The sequence below is a fragment of the Eschrichtius robustus genome, chromosome 15 (assembly GCF_028021215.1).
Source record: "Eschrichtius robustus isolate mEscRob2 chromosome 15, mEscRob2.pri, whole genome shotgun sequence".
NCBI lineage: Eukaryota > Metazoa > Chordata > Mammalia > Artiodactyla > Eschrichtiidae > Eschrichtius > Eschrichtius robustus.
In genome coordinates, this window is record NC_090838.1 from 36,113,876 (window position 1) to 36,121,249 (window position 7,374).

Consider the following 7,374-nt stretch of genomic DNA (forward strand, 5'->3'; position numbering starts at 1 on the left):
CATGAACCTTTTTTTAAGTAGCTATATATTTTATTTGTAAAAATGTAGTCCAAGGGAATTTTTAAAGAATCAGTAATCCTTGATATATGAAAGTATAAAAGAAAACACTTAAATGGCATCTTATGGTAAAAGTGGACTACATAAAATCATGAAAAGTAATCAGTATATCTGTGTTTTGTTAAGTGTAGTTTTACTTTAAATATGTACCTGTTAAAGCAGCATTTTCCCTTCAAGTAGGGAAGGGAATATTTTTATAGTTATTTAATGACACATTTTCACACATAATGATTTTTTTAAGTTCTTTTACATTTGAAAGGATGTTTGAATAATTAAAATTTCACCTTTCAAAACCACAAAAAAGGGATTTAATTGCCTACTCATTTAATACTTGTTCATAAACTTCACTCCAATCAAAGTTATCTACTATAATAGGTATTGTTTTCCATAACTGAAAATCTCAATTGAGTCTGTCAGTCTCAGAGTCACCCTTACATTCTAAAAAACACACTTTATGATAATAATCTGCCAGTAGTGTATGGTGATTTACATAATTAAGGAATCCCTCCTAATAAGCCCTATTTAATAGCTTCATGTCTAAAATGAAATCCAAAAGCATATACTAGAGTATGAATATGAATATTTTATTGTTTGTTAATATAAGATGATATTTTCTGGCCAGGAGTCTCTCATGAGGTTGCAGTCATCCAAAGGCTTAACTAAGGGTGGAGGATCCATTTCCAAGATGACTTAACTCAGTGGTGCTTGTTGTTTACAAAAGGCCTCAGTTCCTCCCCATGTGGGCCTCTCCCCCAGGCTGCTTGAGCTTTCTCACAACATGGTAGCTGGCCTTCCCCAGAAAGAGCAAGGTAGAAGCTTCAATGGCTTTTATGGCCTAGCCACAGAAGTCCCATCTCAACAATATCGCATTGATTACAAAGTTCAGTCCTATTCATTGTGAGAGGGGACTACACCAACCCATAAATGCCAGGAGGCCAGTATAATTGGGGGGCCACTTTGGAGGCTAGCTACCACAGTCTATAACACATCTACAAATTTCTCTTGATACTTAAAATGTACTGACTAATGGATCACAACTAAGGAATGATTTATTTACGAGTTGTTTGATTATAATTTCCACAGTATATCTTGAGGAAACACTAATGCTCATGTGTTCTTACAAACTTATTTGCCTTTAATGACATACATTTTCATAGAAGACAGCCACAGAATTTAAACATAAAACTAGGTTTACTAGATGCACGAGGATCCGTGGGGCCTGAGACTGGGTTTCAACCTGGCTTCCCAGGATGTTGGTAGCCTTCATACCAGACTGGCTGAGAGGCAGGGCAGAAGTCAATCAAAATGATCCAGTGGGTCCTAGAGAATGACCAGCTGATCTGCTGTATCGTGGAGTATCAGAACAAAGGCCAGGCAAATGAGTGCACCCAGTACCAGCATGTGTTACACAGAAATTTCATTTATTTGGCTACTATCACAGATGCCAGCCCAACCATTGCTTCAAAAGCAGTGGAATAATCTTCCAGTTGGCTGTTGTGAGGTGTCATTGAATGTAATTCATTTCCTATGAAGTAGAATCTTTACCATCTCAACTGCTTGAAACATGAATGAAACTTCTGTGACTCTCAGAAATGTGAAGAAAGCTACTAAATTAACTGTATTCTCAATGTAAATATTTATTTTAAAAATTAAGCAGATTCCCTAAAAAAAAAAAATCAAAAAAAGGTTTGTTAGGTTTGTTATGAGTGAGGCACATTTTAGATGTTCTTCAAACTTTTTCTTTCTTTTTTTATTTTATTTTGATTTTTAAAATTTTTATTTTTGGCTGTGTTGGGTCTTCGTTGCTGCGTGCGGGCTTTCTCTAGTTGCGGCGAGCAGGGGGCTACTCTTTGTTGCGGAGCACAGGCTTCTCATTGCGGTGGCTTCTCTTGTTGTGGAGCACGGGCTCTAGGCGTGCGGGCTTCAGTAGTTGTGGATCGTGGGCTTAGTTGCTCCGTGGCCTGTGGGATCTTTCAGGAACAGGGATCAAACCTGTGTCCCCTGCATTGGCAGGCGGATTCTTAACCACTGGGCCACCAGGGAAGTCCCAAACTTTTCCTTTCTAAAGAACTCTGATCTTATCCCTTCCCTACTTAAAAGCACATGATGGCGCTCTTTTATGTATTCTTTCTTTCCTTCCCCATACGCCAGCCTCCAACTTGTGGGACCTTCTCAGTATTCCCTGAAAGCACTGATCTTTCATGCACTGTGCTCTCTGCTTGGAAGGTTTTTCTTGCTTTTTATTTTTTTCTTTAAGATTTTTTTTTTTGATGTGGACCATTTTTTAAAGTCTGTATTGAATTTGTTACAATATTGCTTCTGTTTTATGTTTTGGTTTTTTGGCTGGGAAGCATGTGGGATCTTAGCTCCTGACCAGGGGTAGAACCCGCACCCCCTGCACTGGAAGGCGAAGTCTTAACCACTAGACCGCCAGGGAAGTCCCTCGGAAGGTCTTTCTGATTCCCACCCGCAAAACTTCCTCACACTTGAAGATACATCTCACATGTCACCTCCTCAGTGAAACCTGACAAGAAATTCTTGTTTTTACTGCCAGTAGTTTTGTCTCAGCATTGTCACTTTGTCGGGACATGCTAGTTATTTGTATGCTTGTCAGTCTTCCTATTAATTTCTGAACTTTTCCAAGACAGGAGCCATCTTTAGGTCCTTACTGACTAGTACAGTGCCTAGCATGAGTAACTCAGCAAATATACTTGTTGGGTTAGGATAATAGACCATCAAGTTCTTTTCCAGTGTTAATGTGCAATGATGCTTACCTTACCACTATGTGGCAGCAAACTACAGAATTATTTCCACCTTTCAATAAGGAGTTCAGCCAGGATGAACGTTCACCAGACAATGGTTTTTCTGGGAGTAGAATTACGGAGGCCCTCACTTTCCATGTTGTTTATTTCTGCACCATTTGAATGATAGCATATTTTTTCATGTGGAATGTAGAATTCATCCAGAAAAATACATAAAACAAATATTTACAAATAGATTTTAGCTTATTAACTTCTACCCAAAGTGTGTTAGAATAGCTTGTCAGCTCAGTTTAAATGCTATATTTATTTTGAAACATACATTCAAATAGAAAATTACTTTTTTTATGAAAATTGCTCAATATTGTGTTTTTAAAATTCATAGTGCTGCTTATACTTTTTACAAAAAAATCAAATATTTAAACTTTAAAAGAAAATTTCAGTGAGTAACTTAAAAATTAAGTCATAAGGAAAATAGTTATAAAATAATATGACCCGGAAATATTAAAATAGCAAATCATATATACATTATGTTTACAACTTGATAAAAAAAATGTGGATACTGTGAATAAGAGTTGGAAAATAATGTGTTTTGAAAAGCAGTTAATCAGGCTGGTAACATTATGAGTGATCTTTTTTTCTTCTTAAACTTTAGTGTAACGCTAGTTTAATAGAGTTTTCTTTTAAGGCTTGTTTTTGTAGGTTGTAGAGTTGCTAATTGGAACACCCTCAAATTACCAAAAAGTTAATATTTTTTACCAACTGAATTTTATTATTGTCATTTTGAAGAAAGGCAGCAATTGTGTTGGGCACAGATGGAAAAACACAAAAATTTTAAATACATAGCATCATCTTTGATTAAAATGCTTTTGAAAAGAAAATATTTTTTTTTATTCTTGTTGCAAAAAGCAGTCTTATTTCCCCCACATTATTCTGCCATCCCAAAACATCTATCATTTGGGAGCCCATGTATGGACTATATCTGAGAAAGACCAATGAGGAAGATTTGCATCACCCAGTCCATATGGCAATCCCAATTCTCAGTCCTCTCCAGAGGAGGGGACTTGTAGATACCTACCACTGTTTCTTTGGGACATCTGGAGAAGAAATCTCTAGCACAGGAAGAGATGGAAAGTTTAATATAAATTTTAGAGAGTAGGACTCTGCTGGGTCCTGCAAGGGGAGAAAACAAAGTTTGTAAAATATAGAATCTCTTGGAAAAGGTAAAGATTGTGTTAAGTTTGTTTCCCTTTTTTAAGTATAGTTGATTTACAATATTGTGTTAGTTTCAAGAGTAAAGCAAAGTGATTGATTCAGTTATATATATTCTTTTCCATTATAGGTTATTACAGGATATTGAATATAGTTCCCTGTGCTATACAGTAAGTCCTTGTTGTTTATTTTATATATAGTGGTGTGCATCTGTTAATCCCACACTCCTAATTTATCCCTCCCCCCCTTTCCCCTTTGGTAACCATAAGTTTGTTTTCTTTGTGAGTCTGTTTCTGTTTTGTAAATAAGTTCATTTGTATTATTTTTTAGATTCCACATATAAGTGATATCATATAATATTTGTCTTAGTCTGACTTACTTCACTTAGTTTGATATTCTCTAGGTCCATCCGTGTTGCTGCAAATGGCAATATTTCATTTTTTATGGCTGAGTAATATGTTCCATTGTGTGTGTATCCTGAGTAATATTCTATTCCCCCTACACACACATACACCACATCTTCTTTATCCATTCATCTGTCAATAGACACTTAGGTTGCTTTCATGTCTTGGCTATTGTAAATAGTGCTGCCACGAACATTGAGGTGCATGTATCTTTTCAAATTAGAGTTTTCGTCTTTTCTGGATATATGCCCACGAGTGGAAATTATGGATCATATGGTAGCTCTATCTTTAGGTTTTTAAGGAACCTCTATAGTGGCTGCACCAGTTTATTATTTGCACACTTTTTGATGATGGCCATTCTGACTGGTGTGAGGTGATACCTCATTGTTGGTTTTGATTTGCATTTCTCTAATAATTAGCGATGTTGAGCATCTTTTTTTTTTTTAAAGCTTTACATTTTATTATTTTTGGCTCTGTTGGGTCTTCGTTGCTGTGCGCGGGCCTTCTCCAGTTGTGGTGAGTGGGGGCTACTCTTTGTTGTGGTGCGTGGGCTTCTCATTGCAGTGGACTCTCTTGTTTCGGAGCACGGGCTCTAGGCACGCGGGCTTCAGTAGTTGTGGCTCGTGGGCTCAGTAGTTGTGGCTCACGGGCTCAGTAGTTGTGGCGCATGGGCTTAGTTGCTCCCCGCCATGTGGGATCTTCCCGGACCAGGGCTTGAACCCATGTCCCCTGTGTTAGCAGGCGGACTCTTAACCAGTGCACCACCAGGGAAGCCCTGCAATGTTGAGCATCTTTTCATGTGCCTGTTGGCCATCTGTATATCTTTGGAGAAATCTCTATGTAGGTCTTCTGCCCATTTTTTGATTGGGTTGTTTATGTTTTTGATATTGAGTTGTATGAGCTGTTTGTATATTTTGGAAATTAACCCCTTGTCAGTTGCATCGTTTGCAAATATTTTCTCCCAATCCATTGGTTGTCCTTTCATTTTGTTTATGATATCCTTTGCTGTACAAAAGCTTGATTTGGACTCATTTGTTTATTTTTGCTTTTATTTCTTTTGCCTTGGGAGACTGATCTAAGTAAATATTGCTATGATTTATGTCAGAGAATGTTTTGCCTATGTTCTCTTCTAGGAGTTTTATGGTGTCATGTCTTATATTTAAATCTTTAAGTCATTTTGAGTTTATTTTTGTGTATGATGTGAGGGAGTGTTCTAACTTCACTGGTTTACATGAGGCTATGTTAAGTTTTTAATATCTACATTTATTAATAGTATCCTGACTGCAAGATTAAAGGCTTCTGGAGCAGAGCAGATTACTATTATTTCCTTACAGCAGATAACAGCCATATGGTTCCCCAGTGCCCAAATTCTTATCCCTGGGATGACATGATGAGAACTGGTTGAATAAAGGTCTATGTAGAAGTAATATGTATTATAGGCAAGAAACTCCAAAAGATGAACCTGAGCATTTATATAGAAGGGAAGGCAGCTGTATCTCTCCCCTATTCTATTCTATTCTGTTCTATTTATTTATTTACTTATGGCTGCACTGCGTGGCTTGCAGGATCTTAGTTCCCCAACCCGGGATGAAACCCAGGCCACGGCAGTGAAAGTGCCCAGTCCTAACCACTGGACCTCCAGGGAATTCCCTCTCCCCTCTTCTGAGAGCATATCCTTGGAAATGCAATGGGAAGGGTCCTAGGTTCTTACTCTAACCCTTTGGAAAATAAATTTTTCCAGGAAGAAGATAAACCTGATGTCTCTAGCTTTACTATCCAGGGATGTCTCTACAACATGTCTCATACCCCCCTGGAAATGTAAACACTAACACAAATCTCTGTAAATTACAGAGGTTTACCTCCTGTATGTGTTACAGAGTAAATGTCTCCCGTATGTGCATGCTAAGTAATAGTTTTATGGATATTAAGAACTTAACACAGTCTTCAGGTCAGGAATCCAGGCTCATAGAGCAGTAAGTCAACAGGGAAGTGGAGACTGTGCTTCTTCAGTAAACAGGCAGGGGAACCCGAACTCACTCCTAACTGCCAAGTACTCTATCTCAAGATCCAAATGTGGGCCAACCATCAAGCGAATGAAGTAGATCTAAACTTCCCAGATGTGCTAAGCAGACTGGTGGTGTTGCAAATGGGCAATGAAACACCAAGATAATGATTCCTCAGACTTCAGAGCAGCCAGGATAGGGCTGGGGACCCATACATATACTGCCTTATCCATTTACCTGTTTACCATTCTGTATTCACATTTTCTGTGTCTAATGAGAACCCCTGGACAAGTTCTTTCAGCCATGAGGACAGGAACTGACTAGTTTGGGGTAACGTTTTCGAGATATATTGTTCAGTACCCCCAAATACTCTTTTTCAACTGCTCTGCTTGTGAGGCATAGTCATGAAAGGTACTTAAATGGATTTAAAAGATGACTAGGAGGCCCAATGGACAGAACTCAGTGACTAATTGAGTATAGTAATAAGTGAAAGACAGGAATCAGGGATGATTTCTAGGATTTTGTTTGGAGTGAAGACACTCCTAGTGGTCCTAGTCCTCTGGCAGGACTGAGTCGAGACCCAGCAGAGTAGCTGCTTGGAGCATTTTGGGGTGTGAGTAAACATAGTTAACACTCTTGCCCCTTTCAGGAAAAGCCCAATTCACTTCTGTAGACACTTCTGTTAGAAAGACTACAAAAAGGGCCATTCAACTTTATTTTAAATATCACACAAAAATAGTATCTTCTTTCAACTGAATGCTCCACCCTAGTGTCTCATGGTACCAGCTCTCCAGCAGCACACTAATTTCAGAGCTTACAGCCTACTTTGCCTGGGGTTACTTTGCCAGAGCTTCTGCCTGCCTGAGAGAGGAGGGACTTGAGCCAGGAGGGACCAGGGAAGGTTAGGTCTGGCAGATGGTAACAATAAAGGCCAGTGTT

The 7,374-nt window shown here is 38.4% G+C and overlaps 1 pseudogene; it reads left to right on the forward strand.

The window, feature by feature from the left end:
- Positions 1-1,307: 1,307 nt before the first annotated feature.
- Positions 1,308-1,536, forward strand: LOC137778164 (SS18-like protein 2 pseudogene; annotated as a pseudogene).
- The last annotated feature ends 5,838 nt before the right edge of the window (positions 1,537-7,374 follow it).